The sequence below is a fragment of the Mesocricetus auratus genome, unplaced genomic scaffold (genome assembly GCF_017639785.1).
Source record: "Mesocricetus auratus isolate SY011 unplaced genomic scaffold, BCM_Maur_2.0 Super-Scaffold_100676, whole genome shotgun sequence".
Lineage (NCBI taxonomy): Eukaryota > Metazoa > Chordata > Mammalia > Rodentia > Cricetidae > Mesocricetus > Mesocricetus auratus.
In genome coordinates, this window is record NW_024429266.1 from 7050591 (window position 1) to 7073253 (window position 22663).

At 45.8% G+C, this 22663-nt stretch overlaps 1 protein-coding gene across 1 annotated transcript in view; it reads right to left on the reverse strand.

The window, feature by feature from the left end:
• Positions 1 to 22325, reverse strand: part of Esrrg (estrogen related receptor gamma) — a 604577-nt gene extending 582252 nt beyond the window's left edge. Inside the window, exons 1-2 of the mRNA XM_040737769.1 lie at positions 22273 to 22325; positions 21944 to 22027 (exon numbers count right to left, since the gene is read on the reverse strand). The gene's annotated coding sequence lies outside the window, so the exon portion shown is untranslated. The remainder of the gene's footprint in view (positions 1 to 21943; positions 22028 to 22272) is intronic.
• Positions 22326 to 22663: the final 338 nt, after the last annotated feature.

Sequence of the window (22663 nt, forward strand, 5' to 3'; positions counted from 1 at the left end):
AGGCAAAACCATGTTGAGAAAGTTTGCAAGGTTTTGTAAACTTTAGATGCTTTTCAGGACGAAAGGCTCTCTGCAAGATTTTCTTGTTTCTATGGATTGAGGCTGGGCATGGTGGCACAAACCAATAATCGCAGTGTTTAGAAGGATAAAGAGGATTAAGATTTCAAAGCCACCCTGCGCTACATGGCAACACGCTATCTCCAAAAAGTTTTTCAATGGATTAAAATTCCTTTTGACTCTTGCCTAGAACTAACGAGCCCTGTAGAAGCCCTTTCTAATTTTTAGCTCTGTGCTCTCACGTCACCAGTATTCCTTGAGGGCAGGGTGGTTTTACGAGGCTCTGATCATTACTGTGGGAAACCAACAAGGACAACAAAGTATGGGCAGCCTTTTTCACCTAGACAATGCCTACCGAATGTTCACCTAGACAATGCCTACCGAATGAGGCAGGAGGCTCTGTCAACCAAGAGTTTGACACCCAAGCACGAGGACTGAGTGCTGATCCCCATCTCAGAAGCTCACAGAAGAGAGAGAATATGAAAGTCGGAGAGGATTGTGGGGCTGTCTGTGGCCCTGGGGCTGGGTGTGTGAATGCAATCAAGTTATACTATCTATGTGAATGAAGTAGGTAAAGAATAGACTCTTAAAAATAAAGAAAACGGGGTCTCCATCTACTGATTATGAGTTTTTAGGGTTCAGTTGAAGCAGTGTCCTGGCACTAAGGAAAATGCATTAGAAACTACACCAGGTCTCTTGAAACATTCTGTCCCTCCTGGAACACAGCCACCATGCTGTGCAAAGTCCATGGCTTAGGGCCTTAGGTCAACAGCCCCTCCTGCATTCTCAGACAACAGCCAACGTCAACTGCTAGCCATGTAAGTGACCCATTTGGACTTCTGCCCGTCCAAATGTAACTGTATCCACAGCCCCACCTAGCCAACATCTATCTGCCTACAACTGCTGAAGAGACCTAGAGAAAGAATTGACTGGCCATCCCTTCCCAAATCCCTGGACCACAAAATCATTAGGAAAATATAGCATCTTTAAGGCAATGAGTGTTGAGGTAGTTTTCACATGGTTGTACATAACTAAAGGAAAGATGTTACAAAACACAGCATTCTATCATGGAAATCCAAAATATGTGGCATTGGCTTTGTGACCAAGTGCTGGACACTAGTTCTCAGGGCCTCGAAGAAGTGATCAGTAAAAATGGGGAAAAAAGTCATGGAAGCAAAGAAGTGAGAATTTGAAAGACAAAGAGAAAAGATAATGTTGGGGAGGTGGAGACTGCAGAAAGGAACACAAGTTAAATGCAGACAGAAGAGTTAGCAGAAAGTTTGCCTGGAGCGCCACGGAATGCAGAAGAGACAAGATGAGACCGCGGACTACGAGCAGAATGTTAAAAAGTGCTTCTCACAGCACAGAGAAGACTGTTTGAGGCTGGGTATGGTGGATGAAGAACAGAGAGGGAGGGAAGACCGTTCAAAAACGTGTCCATAAAACATAGAGGGAATAAACAGGATTCAGAGTAAAATTTCTCTCCTCCAATCTCTCTCAGAAAGTATTCTCCAATTAAGACATGTCTAGTGACCTGAAGATGAAGGTCAAGCCCCATCTTGGCTGAGACTTTGGAGAGATGGAAGAATGTGTCCCCGCAGAGGGTTTCCACTCCGTGTTTCACCATCCTTCTGCCCCTTAAAGACACTGTGCCGGCATCGCATCTGAAGAGTGTGCCTCCACAGCAGCTTCAGGCAGGACACGCAGAGAGAGCCCGGTGTGATCTGAAGAGTCACGCAAGGCCATAGGGAAGCCCTAGTTCTTGTAGCACAGTAGTGCCAGAAGAAAGGATGTCAGCCTTGACCAAAAGGGATGGCAGTACCAAACCAAGCTCAGGCTTCCGCCAGAGTTCCTGGACTGAGATCACAATACAGACCTGGGCTTTGTTCCTCACAGCCAACTGATTTAACAGCGGAGCCAAGCACCTGAGAACGGGTAATAGAAACAGATGCTAACTACAGAACGGCCAAGCACCACAAGCCCGCCTTCAGAGTGTGGACCAGCAGCCGCTCTAGCCGCCCCACCTTCTGGCCAGGTGAGTTACTCCTGCACCACCTCAGTGGGCCGGTGGCAGACATCCTGCCCTGAGCCATGTTCATACAAACAGCTCCCAGGCATCCCCTTGCGTATCTAAACCTGACATGTTTATTTGTTGCTTTGCTGCATTCTTTATTACTTGCTTGGGGTGGGTTTTTGCTTTTCTTGTTTTTTCTTTGTTTTTGTTTTTTTCTTTTGACACTGGCTCTCAATAACCCTCTTGCCTCAGCTTCGCACCTGCTGAGCTTACAGGTGTGATCCCTCCATACCCAATGAACTTGATTTCAATAACAAAATCCTGAACGCAAAGCCACTGCCACAATAAAAATGAAGTTGGGGGCCTTGAGGACTGACTGTGTGCTTGTTTGTTTATTTGTTGAAGTGATCTTTTATCACCTGAGGACAAATGATGGGTGATTATCAATGTCTGCCGATCCTCCGCTACTCTCCTCTTTAGGATTTGGACCAGGGAATGAAATCCGTATTAGTTTTCCGGTACTAATCTGTCACATCTTTTTGAGGTTGAAGAACTGTGCAGAGAAAGCAGGTTCACTACTCTCTTGTTCAAGTACAAATCATCAGGATAGGAACCAAGCTCCTTTGCCATGAATCTTAAGGGAGACACTCAAACCATCTCTAAACCATGCTGCAACTGTAACACTACCTATTCATAAGATTCACCATGCAGATTTAGAGCATTTTCCTATTCTATACGGAGAAAAAATGTTAAAATTTTAAGCTTACTGCTACTTTGCTAGATGAGTATGCTAATGAGGAGAGTATGTTAATGAGGAGAGTATGCTAATGAGGAGAGTATGGTAATAATGATGGAAACAACTAAGGTTGAGGAAGAAGTGTAAATTCGGCCTAGTCTCCGAAGCTTTATGGGTTTTGCTTTTGCCTTCAGAGGTGATTGGCATTGACGCAGAAGGCAGGAACAGCTTGTTACATGCATGCAAGTCTTTATCCGTTGTCATGCTGGAAGCGGGCAAGGCAGGAAGCATGAGTCATCACAGATCAGGGTGTTTAGCTACACCAATGACATAAGTTTACAACAAAACCGGAGCTCTTCCATTTCATAAGACAATAACCCGGGGACACGCGGCATTGCCGGTATCGCAGAGTTTGCTGGGAATATATCTCTGAGCTTAACGAAATCCCTGGTTCTTCAGGTTGAACTGGGGCAAAATCAAACTTTGAGTTTTCATTGGAACCCTGAAAGGAGGGAGCAGCTGATGCTCACATCTCCTCCCATAGTTAAAATAAAGATTCCCACTGAAAATGATGGGGCATTCCTGTCACTATGCATGCAAGTCCAAAAAACTGTTTATATTGTTACGTATGTGTGGCCTCTATCAGAATGCATGTGGACTGCCTCTGCCAGGCTGGGCCATGTAAAGAGGCATGTGCAACCTTTTTACAGAACACTACATTGACACCCGAGAGGCCCGTGCCCTAGAACAACATGATCAAGTTACAAAACATAACCACAGAAAGAAATCACATAACATTTTAGCTCACAAATTGCCTTGGTGTCACACTCATGTCTATCCTGGGGTATATGTGGCCTCAGGGACACTGGTTAGAAATGCCTGCTAGGGGAAACACTTTCTCTATTGGAATCCAGAGCATGGAGTGACAAGACACTTGCTGCGTGGCTGATGTCTAGTAAGTGCCAGTATGCATATCCCCATCCACGGGTGTCTCCCATGTGTGGCCGCCACACTCCTGGCTTTAGGGCGATGGGAAGTCAAATGCCCCGCACTCGGACCTGTGGAACCCCACATCTCCAAACACTTCCCCTGCATCCACCCACAAACCCTCTCAGCCCCTTTCCCACACTTGCTGCCTTACTCCTGTGTTTCTGCTCTGCTCTCTTCCTCAAACACAGTAGGCATGCTGCTCCCTCCCCCTCCCCGTGTAAAGTTAGCTTCCCTAAGTCCTGCTGGTCTGCATTCAAAAGCCCCTCCCTCAGAGCTGTCCCAGGGCCCCACCCCTTCTCTATTATCTCCTCCATAACCTTTAAGTTACCATAAATTCTATCCAGTGACTCCTCCACTATCACATAGACTCCAGGAAGCCCAGGATTTTTGTCTCCTTTTTTCTTTACCATCCTGAATCCCAACTCCATAACTACCCAACGTAAAGAAGATGAATGAATGAATGAATGAAATGACTTTATAGCAGACTACATCTAATACACAGTTGATGAATGGGCAGCTTTGCAGCAAACTCACTTCCAAATCCACAGAACAGCAGCTTTGAAGATTTTTCTCAATGGCAATTTTTATATACATGAATGAAAGATTTATTAATGTTTTCTCCCTAAGATCCTGAGATCTTACTCAGCCTGCTAAAAATGTCTGGATTCTATGTAGACATTAGAAATAAAATAGATTAAGGTAGGTACTTTTCCATTTTATGGATATAAATATCTTAATTATCTTGAGAGAGATGTACAAAGCCATAAAGCCATCACAGAGCATAATAGTGATTGCTGGCAGCTCCTAACTCTGGATATCATCACACTGGCAAAGTCCCAGGTAGAGTATGACAATTTTCTACTAATTCAGACCAAACGAATAACGACCCAGGAGGTCCTTGAGGTTTTCAAGGTGAGAGATTGGAAATATGCATCAGACTTACAGACGAGGCCTCATCCTGAACTGGACAGGACACCCACTTGAAATAAAGCATAATCACATGCAGATGACATCATGTCTTGGAAAGTTATGGGGAAACATTTTTCTCCATCATCTCTCATATCTTAATACCCATGCTGTTTGAAAGTTTCCTGAAGTCTAACTCAGATGTTTTCTGTTCCTAGTCTGACAGTTGGGTGGAGGGCAGAAAACCAGTCAGTCATTCTACTGAGACATAGACACCTTGTGCTTATAAAGGCAGGTTGAGATTAGTGTGGGCTCTGCACTGTCCCTGCCTCCTTGCTGCTTATACTCGCCCTTCACTGGGGTCCCCTCTGTCCTCTTCCTTCTGACTGTCATCAGGTAGAACGTGGTGGGTATGGACTTGGCAAGAAACTATTGTTAGGGAATTTGGCTACAGCACATGGGGCCTGAGGAACAAGCCTGTGTGAACCAACTTCCATAGCTGTCACTTAAGGAATGTTTGACAAAGCTGTGGGGTGGGGATTGATTAACTGGTAAGCGCTGGCTGTGTTGGCTTGAAGACCTGAGCTTTATCTCCAGAACGCACTTCTCAAAGCCAGGCCTTGTGGCTGCACTTGGAATCCTGGCCCTGAGGAGGAGAGGAGACGGATGCCTGAGGCTCCTGGCCAGCCAGTCTCACCTGACCTGTGATTCCCAGGTCTCCATGAGAGGCTGTTTCAGAGAAACAAAATGAACAGCAACACCTGAGGATGGTCTCTGGCCAGGACACACATGTGCATACACGTGCACCTGCTCCCTCACACGATAATATGCACATACACACACCTACCTCTACACATAAACACACATACAAAAGAATGCATCATTTACAAGACTATTAAGTACTCTGCAAAACCAAAATACATCCTACTAATGATAGACATTAACACCAACAGCAGCAAATAGAGGGAAACACCACAAAGCAGAACAATAAGGACCAGCACGGGACTCACCACTGGGCTTCCCGTCACATGCAGCTTCAAAGGGTCACAGGACACCTTGGAGCCTCTGCTTAGGATCAGGTGAAGTGAAGAGAATTGGGCTCTGTGGAATTTTATGAGCACCCAATGAAGTTACATAGTTGAAAAAAAAAGTGGAATCAAATAAGTAAATTGAAACCAAATTCTAATGACCTGGCAATTGCTGGGTAAATGCTTGTTGTTGTTATATACAATAGAAACCCATCTCTAAGAGGAACTCACTCTCTGGTTTGTGAACTTTCCCTTCACCAAACTGAAGCATCCTAAGTTTTCTTCTAGTCTTCACTAAATAACCCTCCCATCCCCGGCCTCTCTGGATGCTTTTTTGATATTCTTAATACTTTTTAGAGACTATTTATAGAAAGCAATCTCTACAATAATTCTGTTTAAAAGGTCAAGCAGATGATGCGTATTTAATGGTTGACCAAAAAAAATTCAATTTTTTTTAGATCTCACCAGAAGTTCCACTGACCTTGCCCTCATTAATCTTTGTCTTTCTAAAGCTCATCTCTTGAGCTTTCTCCTAATCTAATCATAGCAGCTAGAAATTACTTACTGTGTAGCAGACCCTGTCCCAAGCATTTTGCTGATAGTAACTTTTTATTCCCCTGGCAAGCCCGGGCGGTAAGTGTGCCACTAACCTCACCATGCACAAGGGAAGCTGAAAATCAAGGAGTTTCATAAGGAAACCCAGACTGTCATACTAAGAAGTTGCTAGCTGTGGACATGAACCCAGGCCACGTGGTTCAAGATCCTTCTAATTACAATCGTTAGCTGCTCCAAGACCTCCCAGCAGCTAGCCTCTCTTTGTGACTGGAGTTACCCGGAAACATGTCAGGTCCACACTTCCCACGTGACAGCCATAACTGCAGAGTGCCGCTGGATCCTCCAGACTTGCTACAGCCAGTCACTGGAATCAATACGCTTAGACTCTCTGTCACATGATGCTCGATTCCGATTCTCATCATTAAGACTGACAAGAAGGGTTAAGATGGCATCATGCATACAACGGCCTGTCACACACAAAAAAAAGGCGACTTGAGTCTGATCCTTGGGACCCACGCTGTAAAAGGTGGATGGAGAAAACCAATTCCCACAAGGTGTTTACAAGCTTTGCATGTATGTGCATGTATGTGCATGTGTGTGCACACATACAAATAAATTAATTAATGTAAATCTTTTTGATAGACTGGCAAGGAGGACTGCTTGGCTCATGCGACAGAGATTTCACAACTATTCAAGAGGATGAGCTGTACATACAAAAGCTATGTACACATGGTTGGGGGGAAATACAGTCCTTGGCTTCAGTTATCCACATATCCCACGTGGATTGTAAATATGGGACCTTACAATACAGATTTCTAATAAGTCAACAAAGGACAGTGATTCTGATTTCAAGAGTGTGATTGAAGAATTTCTCATCCTGGTCCTGGTTAACGAAACTAAAATAGCCTCATTCATGACTGTGTGCAAACTGGCTTCAGACAAGGTCTCGCACAAGTCAACTTTAATCCCAAACACTTCACAGGACATTTATAAACTCAGCTTTGTCTTGGTGTACATAAAAGCTGTTTGTGTGGTTCTGACTAAATTAAAGAGACAAAAACAGTTTCTTTTATGACCATGACCCAAGAAACAGGGATATCCTTTTAATATGAATCTCTTTAGAACTGTGCTCCAAAAACAAGCCAGCAACAGGCCATGTAAATGTCAAGCCTCTCTCTACACTGACCCCAATGGCCTAATCCTAACATCGAGTACAAAACCAAAAGACAGTAAGTGAACATTAAGCAGTGGTCATAACATGTCTTCTGTATGGCTAGCCTTTCTCCTGTGGATTTTTTCTGACTCCATTTGGTCCTCAGCATAAAATCATAGCTGATTTTTACAGCACCAACTCTGTCTTTTTCTCTTAACTTGGCTGCTGGCTCTGATTTACTTAAGAGAGAATGTCCCTTGAGTAAATACTATATGGCTTTTAAAATAACAGAGGCACTATTTGAAACAAAGGTTGGACTGGAGAGTAAATGTAAACTTGAACTTTAATTACATTTTATGTCTTAATGTAACTTCTTAGCCAGAGATTTAAAACACTCTACCGCTGAGCTCCAACTTGCCTTTCCAGTTTTTCGGTGGTTTCTTCTTCTTCTTCTTCTTCTTCTTCTTCTTCTTCTTCTTCTTCTTCTTCTTCTTCTTCTTCTTCTTCTTCTTCTTCTTCTTCTTCTTGTTCTTTTTTGTTGTTGCTGTTGCTCCTTCCTCTCTACTGTTGGTGTGGGGGAAAATGTGCAGGCCTTTGGGATCAGTTGGAGTATACATGCAAAGGCATTTACTTGGCAAATATTACACACAGCTACAGGGACAGGTACAAGGAACGCAATAAAATGAAAAGGAGTAATAATAATAAGTTGATGCTGCCTCATTGTTTCAAGCAGCTCACAGCCAGTGCACTGTAAGGCTTGCATAAACACAATCACAGCACGGCAGATGTGAAGGAGTAGAAACACATGTGACTTGCAGTGAAACAGCCCTCCCGATTCTCCCCAGTGTGCCTGCTCTTATCTTAAATACCCCTGAAAAAGACCAAGTACTAAAAGCATGATTGTCAGCCAGGACACTGTTAGGAACTGGTGGAGACTTTCAGGGCTTGGGACTGGTAGTAAGAAGCTCGATCGACAGGGCAGGTCCTCGGAAAGGATATTGGGACATCAATTCATTCCTCTGTCCCTCATTTCCTCTTGTTCTTCCTTTCTCTGCTGCATGGCAGAGGTAAGCTGCTTCCTTGTCACACGCTCCCTCTGCCATATGTGTGTCATTGTGGACACAGAAGAAACAGGCTAACCAAGCATGGACAAGGATCCCCAAATGGAACTCAAGCAACCTTTTCTTATTTAAGTTCATTATCTAACTTTGTTTTCTCCATGACCCCAAAGTGGATTAAACAACACCTTACACTTTAACTCTCTCTCTCTCTCTCTCTCTCTCTCTCTCTCTCTCTCTCTCTCTCTCTCTCTCTCTCTCTCTCTCTGTCTCTCTCTCTCACACACACACACACACACACACACACATTAAGAAAATGAATATGAATAAGGAATCACCCCAGGATAGCCTCAGTCTCAGAGCCCTCCTTTTGGTGTCCTGAGGGCTGGGATTACAGACACTCACCATGACAGACTCAAGTGCCCTCTTCCACAGGGTTTCTCCATCTCCCTTCCCTGCAGCTCATTTTCCTCAGGTACATGGGACAACTTTCACATCTCCACACAAGCCCTTCTGTTAGTCAGTGTCTCCATATCAACTCAGCTCTCCCACATTGTGCCCTTTTCACTTCCTCATAGTGTATCCCTGAGGTACTTCACACTTCTCTGTGAGAATATCAGGTTTTAGTGCCCAGTTCTGTTACAAAAGTGTACGCAGGACAGAGACCAGAACAGCTTCTGCTCACAGCCCGAGAGACAAGTCCAAAAAGGAAGTTCTCCAAATAATGACACAGGGAAAGAGCAGTGCACTTTCCCTGGAAGAGGGTTGGCATAGTGTCACCATGTTGGGTGTATAAGGGGGTCATGCCTCTGGGTTCTGAAGGACACATAATCATTTATCAAGCAGGGGAGCACACAGAAGCAAGCAGACGGAAAATGAAGAGTCCATTGCTGCTCACGGTGTTTGAAGCTGGGGTGGGGAAGAGTGGCATGTCAGCCACAAGCCTGGAGAGACTTGAGGACAAGCCATGGAGGGCCTCTTGTGCTCTGTAAAACAATTTGGATGTGTGCCACCGGAAATCGGTGAGGAGTTGTAAGAAGAAAGTGAAATAATGGTCAGATTTACATTTTAGAAAAAAAATCATTCTCCAGGTTTTGTGAAGAATGCCCTTATTGGGTTGATATAAGACACAGAGTAACTAGTTGGGAGATCATGTGATCATGCTACAAGTCTATGTGATCAATGACTTGTGAGCCAAAGCAGGGATCAAGGAATTGACAGTTTCAAAAGAGGTGAAAATGAGAGAAAAGTTATAAAAGATTCAGTGAATACCACCCTGTCACAACCTACCCTTAGGAGTAATGGGATTACAGATGCTTCCTACACTATCCAACTTCGGGTGGGTTTTAGAGATGAGAGCTCAGGTCCTCACTGTAGAAAGGGATGTCATGTCTTCATGGGGCTGTGTCTCTCTAGCCCACAGAACCTTATTTTTCAAAGCACTTATTCTATTCCATAATAATATAGACTTCCAAGTAGAATCACTGCATAGACAGTTACCTCCACCTGTCTTGACCTGTAGACAATGTCTGGAGTGACAGGGGAGACTGGATATTCTTTAACATGTGGGTGATGATGGACCCAGAGAAGCACTGTGAAGACCAGCCTGCACCCACATCTTGGCCCTTGCTCCTACTAGCTGGGAGCCACATGGGAGCCACTGTGAAACGTGGCTGTAATCACGCCCATCTTGACCAAGGCGATTCTTGCTGCTCTGAAAGACAAATCACACATCTCAGAGCTTGACCCAAGTACGACTCATGGCTCGGCATACAAAACCCAGAACAGATTCAGCCTCCATTATTTCAGGGCTCTCTTTCCCCTATATTGTTGAAGTCTCTTTGTTTATAGCCCATCATCCCCTTCTACGGCCCATGATAGAAAAGGCACCATGGCTTCCTAATCACTTCAGTTGGGGGCGGACAGACACTGTCCATCACTGAGAATAATTGCTTGACCTCAACTAGATGCAAAGGATTCTGGGAAGTGTTGTGCTTCTTAGCATACACTTCCCAGGAGAAAAGCTACACACTGGATATGGCGAAACAATCAATAATAATCCTCTTTGCTTGATGTGAGGACAGCTGGTCCACGGACCTTACAGTATATGGGACCTAAGGAGCCCTGAATAATATTAGTCTTCTCCCCGATTAGCGCCCCCCTCCTTTCATCCTAAACATGCTTCTACTGCGTTCCCAGTAGACCTTACATAACCCCACTTCTGTTTCTATTTACATTCTTGCCTTCTTATATAAAACCTCAGGCCTATTTCTTTCCTTTTCAAAGCTCCACCAATTCTACCTGTGGTCTCACAGCAATCTCCTGGAGTAAGCCTTCTCTGATCTTTAAGGCCAAATGAAACCCCTGGAAGCCAAGCACGATGCTGGTAACCCTTCCATTTAGCACTTAGCAGATGTCTGTTTGGGACCATACCAACATTGAGTCTCACTCTTTCTGAGAAAGCCACAGCTACAGTTTCCCTGCAGACAGTCACTGACCTCTAGTCCTCCCCACTGAGAATAATGGAAAGAGTAAATGCTACTAAGACGGGGAGAGCCGAAGAACCCTTCCAGAGGATAAAGAGCTAAACATGTATTCAAATAATTCTGGAAACACTGAGAATACAATTTGCCTCGAGTATTTAAATATTCAGATAACGGCTACCTGAATTGTTGGGTTAATACTACGTGTCTTTATTTTATTTTACATAAGCACAGAAAAACAGGGTGGTGAGGCCTGCTTATGTGTACAGTATGCACTTAATAAAAAGGTGACGCATCCTTGAATGTTATGATAACTAAAAAAGCAAATATTGAAAGGCCTCTTTAAGAAGTCTGTGTGTGTGAGTGTGTGTGTGAGTGTGTGTGTGTGTGTGAAGCAAGGTGGTGATGTGGAAGGTTCCAGGGTAATTTGATAAATGTCAACAGTTTAAACTATTTAAATCTATCCATCAAGTGAGGGAGGACACCACTCTTGGTTTGTCTGAGCAGGCGCCAAGCTCTTCTTTTTCTGTTTAGATACAGGCACTTCCTGACGGTAAAAGAGAGGTGGGGGAGGATAAAGAGGAGGAGGAAAAGGAGGAAGAAAGAGAGGAGGTAGTGGAGGAGGAAGGGAGGAGAGCAGGGGAAAGTGTGGGGGTAGGGAGAGAAAGAGGAAGCCAGGAGAGTAGGGAAATACCTGGATTAAGGTAACTCCCCTAATGCCTATGCTTCCCTCCTCCCCACAGCTGTGTACCTAGTCAAAGCTATGTACCTAACGCCTAGCGCATCCCAGTCACAGGTGTAGGTGGGCTGTCATGAGACTCCTGTCAGCCTACCCTCCTCACATTGACTGCTTCAAGATGATCTCAGAATCCTTGAAGGACATGGCAAGCACTCTCCCACCACAAGCATCTTCAGGTGGAGAGAACAGAGACATTTCTAGCATCAACTCTATGTCCAAACGTACATCCAACCCAGGACCTTCAACGACAACCTTGGGCTGACCAGGACTCCTGGACTCCAGCCTTTTGACTACACCCTGCCCTCGTGTTCACACCAGAGACCTACCTTCACTAGGGCGTGAATACACCACCATCTTGGGGATGGAGGGAGGTCCGGTGGGTCCCATGATCATGAATAACACTCTCCCTGTCTAACTAGTATCTTGGGTCCTTCGGAGGTCACAGGGGTTCACTGATGTGTTCTGCACACCCTACATTCTACATAAAGGAGACAGAGAATATTGTAGAGAACAGCGCATCTCAAATCCCCTCTGGCCATCACAGGATAGCCAAGTTCAATCAAGCCTTGGAAGCATCCCACAAGGAAAGGCAGGACACCCATGACTTCTCAAGAAACTATTTGGGGGTAACATACACATAAACATCGTTTCTCTGGAAACTACGGGTAGTTTCATGCTCTCTGGGACGCGGCCTTGGAATCAGAGGGATGGGTTTGAATCGCAGGTCTAGGCCCTTGTGAGTTGTACCATCATAGGAAATTATTCCTGAGCCTAGATTCTCTCTGTGGAGTTTATGACACCATTTCTAAATCCACTTACCCCGCAGCACCGTATTAGGAGAACATATATGAAGTTCTGCCCTGAAGGTTGACAGGCAGAAAATACACACTGTCCAACAGCACAGTAAGTCTGCAGCTGTCTTAACATCTGGTAGTGTTTCAAGGGGGGAAAAATCACAGCATAAAAGCATGGTTTCTGATATTGAAAGAGAGCAAACGGGGCTGGCCTGACTGCGCCTTGTGCAACCGTGTCAGCCAGCCTGATAAGCTGGTAGACAGTACATTAGGCTCACACTCATGGCCCTGGAATTCACCAAATTGTCAAGAAGGCTAAGAAATAGGACACAGCACACAGAACATTCCATTGTTTCTTCTGCTTGACAAGAAGGAACAGACCCCTTAAGAGCAATAAACGATAAAGACTTTGTTTGACATCGACATATTTACAGAAGGACTATTTGACTAGTAAAACACCTTTGCTAATAATAATTATAATTGAAAACTAGAGTGCACCAGAATATATACCAATGTGGAAAGGTGCCCTGTGCAATTAGTTCATTCTCTGTCCACCCAGAGGACTTTTCTAGAAGCTAAGGCACCGTGACCATCGCTCTGAATGACCAACACCACAGCAGGAAGGTTGCCTGTTTTATTCTGAAGCCTGCTTGTTGGAAGACCGGGGGTTGTCTATTTGTGACTCACAGATGTCACATTAAACAAGTACTGAAATGAGAGGCCTCTGCCTCCCAAGTGAGTCTTGGGCATCTCTAAGACACAGCATCAGTCGGGTGTCCACTATATCTCCTACACATTTATATAGTCATCTGCTCTCTGTAAAATTGGTTTTTCTCATAACCACTCTGGTAGGTTTTTTTAAAACAGTCCCATATAGTTCAGGATGACCTTGAGCTCACTGTGTAACCGAGAATGACCACAAAGTCCTAATCTTCCTGCCTCCCGCACCCCACGTGCTAGCATGTGCCATCATGTCTGGTGTATCCAGTGCCAAGATACAAACCCAGAGCTCTGGCATGCTAGGAACGTACTCTACAAACTGAGATATATCCCTAGCCTACCTTTCTGATCTTTAAACTTGGTTTTAAGTGCTTGTTGCATGCTTCAAAGAGGGTCACATGACTTGCCTTGGAAGGAAATGCAGATTTCTCTTCACTCTAGATAAGGAGGTTATCAACACACTGAAGAAAGAATTCTGCTGGGCATGATGGCGCATACCTTTAGTCCCATCACTGGGGAGGCAGAGTCAGGCGGATCTCTGAGTTCAAGGACATCCTGGTCTACAGAGAAAGTTCCAGGATAGCCAGGACTATTACACAGAGAAACAAACCACCCCCTCCCCCTAAAAAAGAAAAAGAAAGGATTCTACCCAAGTTGACCTCCTCACTGAAGAGTCTGACCTGCAGTGTGAATACATTAAAAAAAGACATGCCTGTGCCACTGAAGACGCCTCATGAATGTTACTTCTCTACTGTCCTGGAGGCCCACCCAACCAAGCCTTCCTCCACCTACACAACTTTAGGGAGTATGTGTGTGTGGGGGGTTGCTCATGAGCCTCAACATCCCCCCTCCTACAGGGACTGATCCTGTGAAGATCTGATGATTGTCACGTCTCTTCCTCAAACTGGAAATGGCAGAGCGAAACCAAAAGAAAGAGCAACTCACCGAGGTCTCACTGCTCTGTGGTCGGGTCACTTCTAGCAACAAAAGCCCTTGCAGAATTATGCTTGTGCTTGAAGGTCCTTTATCTGGTTCTCATCGGAGTTTCTCTACCAGCTTTGATTGTAACGGTTTTTGTGCTTGCCTTCAGCCTATATTAGCTGTAGCAAAATAGCTGAGTCTAGGGCTCAAGCAGATAGAGAACCAAACAATGCAGCCAAGCTAGGCTGGGGTGAACAGGTGGCAGAAGGCACCCATTTAAGGTGACTATAGCCGTAACAGGATGGAGGAAAGTAGCCAAGCGTTTAAGCAGGTCCCGTGCTTCAAGAGAAGTCTGGGAAGGTAATGGGAACCCAAATAACACACACTGGATCGATCAATTATGGAATTTAGCTTTTCATTTGAAACTTGTGGGTATTAGATTTTAAGCAGTCATGATAACTGTAGCAGATAAACTAGAACAAGGATTCTATAGCCAGACTTTGTGGTTCAATATCTAGTTCTTGCCACCAGTGGTGGCACAGACCTGCCATTCTAGTCAAGAAGTACAAGCAGAAATATTGGGAGTTCACGGTCAAACTTGCCTGTATGGCAAGCTGAAAGATAGTTTGAGATATATGAGACTGTGTCTCATAGACAAGTATACAAAAAATTCCAGCTGTCTCCTATCAGCTATATGAGTATTTCTCCATTTGTTCAACCTCTAAAATGCAGGAAAATGAGAGTACCTAATTTACAATATTATTTGAGAAAAACTGTGTGTGTGTGTGTGTGTTGCTGGTGATCAAAGTTACTTATCATTCATGCTATACAAGCATTCTACCACTGATCTACATGCATCCCCCAATTGCATTTCTTACTTGTCATTGCTATCATAGTATTTGTATTTCTGTGCTGCCCAGAATAGCCTTGAACTCATGACCCTCTTGTTTCGGGCCCCAAGTAATGGGTTATAAGCCTGTCTCACCATGTCCAGTTCATTTTTTAGAACAATAAGTCTTAGAATAATACCTATGCACTTCAAAATGCTTGGTGTCTCATAAGTATTCCTTCGCTCTTATCCCCACCATAATATGAGATGGAGGAGTAACCCCATAGTGAAGGGCTGTAGTCCCTGGAGGTCCTCAGGACTCGTCTGGTAACAGCTATGCATGTCATTTACAAAATGTCCAATGGCTTACCCAATAGCACTCTCCATAAAATAACATACACAGAAACCCAGGGGAACTGGTGGGTGGGGGGAGGAGGTCTCAAACCCACATTTGCAGCAGGGCTTACTATCCCATAACTCGATAACTAAGTGAAATAAAAATTTGATTGAAACTAATGTGTGTATTATTTCAGTCAATAAATGAATTGTCTGAAGGCAACCAAGGTGAGTTAAGAGACGCCTTGACATTCTATAACGTCCATTTCTACACATTCTCTTTTACTGACTTTTTAAGCATGTTTTGAGACAGAATTTCACTATGCAGCCTAGGCTGGCCTTGAATTCATAACAATCTCGCTATCTCAGCGTCTAGGATGCTGATATTACAGCTGTGAGCCACCATGCCTGCTATCTTTTTAACAATGCCTTGTAGTTATTTTCTTTCCCTTCTGACTCCAAAGCCTTTCTCCCAGGAAATTGACCAGCACATTACCTGAATACCCAGGTCTGTCGGCTAGAAACTAGTTAGGGACAATCTGTCGACCTTTACTTAGATTTTCCTGGTTATTGTTGGCTTAAGGCAGATCCTTCATGTTGTTTATACAGAGGAGGCTAGGTGAAATTTCTTGGTAGATGAATTCCATAGTAATATTTTAAAATAACAGGGGCTGTCACCTGGAGATAAAATGTCTTATTCACAGGGGACAGCTTATCCGGACAAGTCAGACCTTCTAGTAAAAAAAAAAAAGGTCAGAGGAGGCCCAGCTGCTTACCTTTCCTGAACAACAGAGGTGGTTTCTCCCTCCCATGCTGTGCGAGTCTGCTTTCAATAAAGTGTAGACAGGATTGAAGTCCTTATTATTTAGGACTCCGATTATTTCAGGCTTGGGTTCTTTTCAGGAGCTGTGTCTATTGAGTCTTTTGGCTGCAGACTAGAGTCTTCATCAGAAGAACCGACTGTTTACATTAGAATTCTTCAGAATCAGGAGCCGGGATGACTCCATTGCGAACATCCCTGCTATGCAAGCATGAAGACCCGAGTTTGGGTTCCCAAAGTCCAATTCAAAAAAGAACAGGCTGCTTGCTGTTCGTAACCCCTGAGCTGGGGCAGGAAAGTGGAGACAGGTAGCTCACTGCAGGTTGTTGACAGCTGAGCAGGCAAACTATAAACTCCAGGTCAGTGAGAGACTCTGCCTCAAAAACGGGGTCCAGAAAGACGGCTCAACAGTAACAGCAGTAGTTGTGAAAGCCTAATGAGCTGACTTAGATTCCAAAGAAAAGGTCTCTATGGTAAAAGCTGAATATGTGGCACATCTGTAATCCCATAATTCCTAGAGACAGAATGGAAATGGAGACAGGGGAATGCCCGGGAAGCTTGGAGGCTGGTGGGTGGGCAAGTAGCAGCACAGAAGGAGAAATAACAAAAGATATCCTGCCTCAGAGCTGAAAGGAAGAATACTTCTCAAAGCTGTGCTCTGGCCCCCACACACTGTCACATAATACATATATACATGGATGTATGTACACGCGTGTATACATAGACACATACAGTGGAATCAAGCCTCTTGATTCCACTTTCACATGCTCAAATACTCACCCACGCACATAAAAATATGTCCATGCATAACAAACACACACACACACACATGTGCACACACACAAGCACAAACTTACACACACACTTAAATGATAAGGTTTTGGTTACCTGCGCTTTACCACATTTAAAAATAAAAACAGTACTATTTTGGGCTCCAGTGGGGGAAAATGTAGAGGCTGCTTCTAGTTACAAATACATCACCTCAATATTTATTTATTTTTCAATGAGGAGAATCAGACAAGTGTGTCACATATCCTCAACATGCTTCCTAAGGTGACCTCCATCAGAACTCCAACCCAAACACTGCACACTGAAGTTCCTTTTCCCCTGGAACATCCATCATTAGCCCCTTGCCCCTGAGTGTCATTTGTGAGTTTATCAGCCAGTAAGTTTTCGTCTATCTTGTCACTTCTCCATTTTCAAATGTCCTCTGGAAACAGTGTAAGCCATTTTAGCCACCACTCACTGAAGGGTATGTGTGGAACCTTCTCCCTTGCAAATTACGCTGAAATGTGTAATTAAAAATATTTGCACATTAATTCTGCTGGAAAGAAGAGGGATTGGGTTTCAGAGACCAGTAACTCGAATCTTCCTTTAATTGGCATAAGGTAAGTAAGTCGGGCAGAGCAACCTATCTGATATACGGAAATAAAGAGCACTGGAGACAAACTAATTATTCAGCAAACCTTGCTGGAAAAGATGACATATGCTTTTCTTCAACAAGAAAAATGTTTCTTTGTTTTTTTATTTATTTATTATCACAATGTCAGCAATAAAATACAAAACTTTCACTCTTGATATATAGCTCAGCATTTCAGTGCTTTTCTGGCATGTGTGAGGTCTTGGGTTCAATCTCCAGTATTGCCAGGTAAAAAAAACTTAAAAACAATAATAAAATAAAGCTTTAACAACCAAGTCTATGAAACAAATGGCAGCTTCCTTTTTATTGTTCTGAACTGCAAACTTCTATCAAGCATGTTGCATGGGTGGAGAAATTGGACACATTTAAAAATTGGGGAGAAAACTATTTAAAGGAATGTTTGTTAACGCAATTGATCATAAACTCAATTGGATAAGAGACTAAAGACATAAAGACTCAGGGTAAAGCCAACTCTGTCTCTGAACATGGGTACAGTGGCCAGTTCCTGTGAAAGGAGCAGTGTCCTGGAGTCATGTTAGTAATCTGGTCTAGGACTTGAAAATGCCTCAAAGAATTCACTGCACAAAAAGTCACATTTATCTTTTGTGACATGTCTGTTTAGATGTTTACATGACTAGATTTATTCCAAACCTGCAGAAGAAGGAAGAGGGGAGGAAAAGAATAGAGAGAGTATTTGAATAACTCTAGGTTTTTTTTTTCAATTCCTTTCTTTCATCTCAAGTTTGTGTCTAAGCATGAGGGAAAGGCAGTTTTAGCCAGAACAACCTGGGAAACTGTGGGGTGAATCATCCTGCCCCACAGAAGCTAAACATAACCTGGTTCATGGGCTATGATTGCAATGAAATTTGAGAAATAGAAATCGAAACCAACCCGTTGAAGGTGAACAAGAACTTGAAAATAAACTTTTTTTTTTTACTTCATGTCAAAATCTTGAGACCGAGGTGTTCACAGAAAGCTGTTTCCGCTGTAAATGACTCTGACTGTCAGATTGTGAAAGCGACTGGCCGGAACACAGAACTCAGCCTCAAGGTGTGGCTGAGACAGTCTCAGAATCTATGAATTCTGGTGCCCCCACTTAAGGTGTACAATGAAGTGGTGCGGCTAACAGCATGGACTAGAGGCCCTGGTTCAGAACAGTCCCTTCATCCCTCCCCTCTTGCCAGCTGGATCTCAGCTCTTTGTCTGGACACGTGTGCATTTAATGGCAAAGGAACTCCAGTACGGAAAGTGCTCTCTCCCCTCTCAGCAAGAAAGATGCCAGGAAGAAAGGTAGCACCTAAGCTGGGGATATCCCACTGCTGGAGACTAGGCTTCCTCACCCAAGAAAGGCCCTGTTGTGCTAGGGGGCGGGACAGAGTCCAAAAGCAGGAAGCTAAAGGGATCATTCTGTGATTCTATCCAAGCAGGTGTATCCCTTCTTCCAGCAACACTTGGGGGTGGGGGGAGTGAGAAGGGTAATTGTGGTTGACTCTGAGGTCATCTTTAATCCCTAGGTAGCTGAGCCACACTCTCCAAGTGCAGGTTTGTAGCCAAAGTCATGGAGGTGGGTCTGAAGAGAGGGAATGTAGTCCCCCAGTAAGAAATTTTAGGGACATAAAGTTCTCTTGGTCAGGAGAATTCATGTTGCTCACTCCAGGACATTCAGTAGCCACTACAATTAAAAAAAAAAAGGAGAGGGGGGGTATAAAAAGTAGCCATTGTTTGTAACCATAATGTAAGGCCATGTAAGACAAGCCTGAAAGTCTCTGAAATCATCACCTCTTTTACTGGCTGACTCGTAAGTCATGAAACTACTAAAGAGTTTCAGAAAGGACACACCTTTGCACCACTGCGCAGAGTTCCTTGAAAATAGGCCACATCGGAGAGGAACAATTCTTATTCATTCATTCGTTCCTGGATTTGGAAGCAAACAGGTCTCCTGTCTTTCTTCCCCTGACCATTCCTTCCCTGGTTCCATCTGCCTGGTGGAAATGCCATGAGTCCTCACACTCAGAAGGAGAACTTCTCCACTAAAGCCTAGGCCTGCGAGGAAAGGCCCAGGGGGCTGGAAGCCCCCTCAAGACAAGTGCAGAGGCCAGAACTGAACCTGCACCAGGAACCTGCCAGCCAGGCATTCCGGCCCCAGCACAGTGCTGTGAAGCTATGCCAGTGCGAGCTGATTTTGCTTCACTGAGCACAGGGAGTTTACTAGTCCTAAGGTCACATCACAACGGCTGGAGGTGCTCACAGATCGAAAACTTTGTACAAGCCAAATACTTTGGGGAAGTCCGGGAGCTTTGTGGACTGTATTCAACTTCAAGAACCCGAGTTTAGACCAAAGCAGAATAACCTAGTTGCTGGGAGGGGCACTTGGCTCTCTCCATCTCTAGTGAGTATCTCCTAAGCAATGACTTTTGAGTCCAAACAAGGAAGCCCATATCCTGTGAATGAGGAAAGGTTTGGTTTAGAGGTAGCTCCTGCCCTTCCTAAGGTTTCTGTTCCTTTCAAGGCCAACACAGAGGAGAGGCCAGCAAGGGACCATTCCCTTTTCCAGAGTCTTTCTTTCAGTGTGACTTTCTCCTCTGTCTTTTCCTTCTCCTCCTTCCTTCCTTCCCTCCTTCCTTCCCTCCTTCCTCCACCCTCCCTCCCTACCTCCTTCCTTCCTTCCTTCCCTTCCCCTAAACACAAGGCCAATAGCTCCTACAAACCCAAAAGAGGCATTCATTATCTTAGGAGGGACAGGAGAGAGGTAGGTGGAAGAGAGATTATGATCTAGGACTTCTAGTCCCCAGATTTGGGCAGTAAGGGTCAGTGACACCAGTTTTTAGCTATGAAATTGGGCTAAGATCTGTACTTAACCACAGCTCCAAAAGCTGCCTGGGGATAGTGGCAGAAACTGGCTTTTGCTTTTGGCAGAGGAAATGCAAACTGTCTCAAGCCTGCTTCAGTGAGACTCTTGGCAGATCAGGACTAGGCGTGGGTGCCCCCATCCAGCCTGAACCAGACAGTTCCAGCAGTGTGAAACCTGGAGGGAGGTGGAACCGAGGCTGGCAACACACACCATGCCATCTCCTTGTCCTGTGGGCAGTGGGGACTTCTGGTGTGCAGAGAGGCAGGCCCACTCCATGGGCACCTCTGCAAGTCTGTGCATAGCCTGCACTCTTCCCTAGTCCATCCCCAAGGGCAGGCTTGACCACTTTGAGTGGGATGAGGCTCCAAAAAGACAATAAGAGTGAGATCTACTGTGTCAGGAAACTTGACTGAGCTCACAAATTGCATGGAGATGCTTGCAGGGGTACACTGGGCCACGGTAGGGAACCCCAGATTGTGCGTTTGCTGGCTCCTAACTCCCTAAGCTCTCATTTTTGGTCAGACTGCTAGGAAACAAGTCACAACCTTTCCTGCGTGGCTCCCCATGGACACCTTGCCTCTGCTAAGATTGCAAAGGACACTTTGACACACCAGGAAGGAGCCACAAGCGGGCCACCGCGCGCCTGCGGGAAAGAGTGTCTAGCCGCGGCAAAGCGTGCACAGCCACCCAGAGCCCGTAGCTGTCCACGCGTGCCTGAGCGCTCGTCTTGCCCCGGGGTCCGGGGAGCTTTCAATACCCACTACACCCCGACTGTCGATTTCTAGAACTCAGAAACCATGCTTGAGGCTCCAACGCTGGGGGGGGGGGTGCAGGACAAGGTCAAGGTCTACCCTCAGCCACGGTTCGCCCCGCCTTAAGCAAGCCCTGCCTGCGCCTGCAATGGTTGGGAAAATGGATGGCAGAGTCTAGTGTGCCTGGCTGGAGTTGAGGGACCTTACCCTGACTCTTTCTGACCAGTCCCAGGTCGCGGCTTTCCTTCCTTTTCACTCTTTTCTGCTCAGAGATGACTCAAGGGCTCGCACAGCAGCCGGGTTGCTCCAGGCCGCCATGCCACGCGGGGGCCGTGGCCAAAGCTGGGGGGGGGTCCCCAGCACCTCGTCTCCTCCTTCCGGAGAGCAGGTGGGCGCACGCGGCAGGCTGGTGGCGGCCTCGTGTCCCAACCTCCCCCTCCCCCGGGCCCATACAGTCTCCCTCACGCAACGCGCACCCCCTCCAACCTCCATCCCCACCCCCACCACTCCCGCCTCACGCAGAGAGGCCACGGCTCTCGCAGAGTCTAGAAGCAAACTCGGTTTCAATTTGAGTGCAGGCTGGACAGGGAGCTGGAAGGGATACAAAAATGGAAAAGCGGGGAGAGGGGGGTGGCAGCAGGAAAGTGAGAAACTAGATCCTGGCTGGAGGTCGGAGGGGGCAGAGGCTAGGGACAGCGCGACCCATGCGGTCGCAGCGGCGAGCCACAGCGCCTCCCGCCAGCGCCTCCCGCGTGTACCCCGAGGCCCGGCGCCAACTCACAGGATCCTGCATGCGGAGTCGCTGTCCGAGCTCCCGGGAAAGGGTGGCTTTGCGTGTCCCCGAGGGTGTCCGCCTGGTCTCCTGCTGCAAGAGGGGAAAACAAACAAATCACGGGACACCTGCGAAACAGGGCTCTGCGGGGACCTCTCGTGCTCCGCCCCAGCAATCTAGCACGGAGTTCGGGCTGTGGGGTCTGTCTACAAATAGCAAACTTTCAGATGGAATCAACTAGCAAATGAATGGAGCCTAAATTTGCGAAACACCCCGGCCCCCCCCGCACACACACACACTTCACACACACACACACACACACACACACACACACACACCTTGGGGGAAAGACCCGACGTCCCTTAAGTGTGACTCTCCCGGCACCACGTAGGAAGGGAGCTGCTTTGAAGGAGGATTGGGTTTTAAAGTCCCTACAGTTTCCAGCAGTTGTGTTACTTTGCTTCGTTGGGTCTCTTACTGCCTCCCTCACCACACCTGCAGCCACTCAGGACTCAGGAAGGGCAAAGCCTCCCGGTGAAGAGAGGGAGGAGGCAGGGGGGGGTTCCCCTAGGAGTAGTCGAGCCCCAGGTCTTTAGGGAGATAGAGCAACTGACAGGACATAGGGTTCACTTGAGGTTCGGGGACAGGAATTTGGGCAATCCTGCAATTGGGACAGAATTGCGACAGGGTGGATTCAGAAACCATAAGAGTAACCTGGAGAGTAGGGTT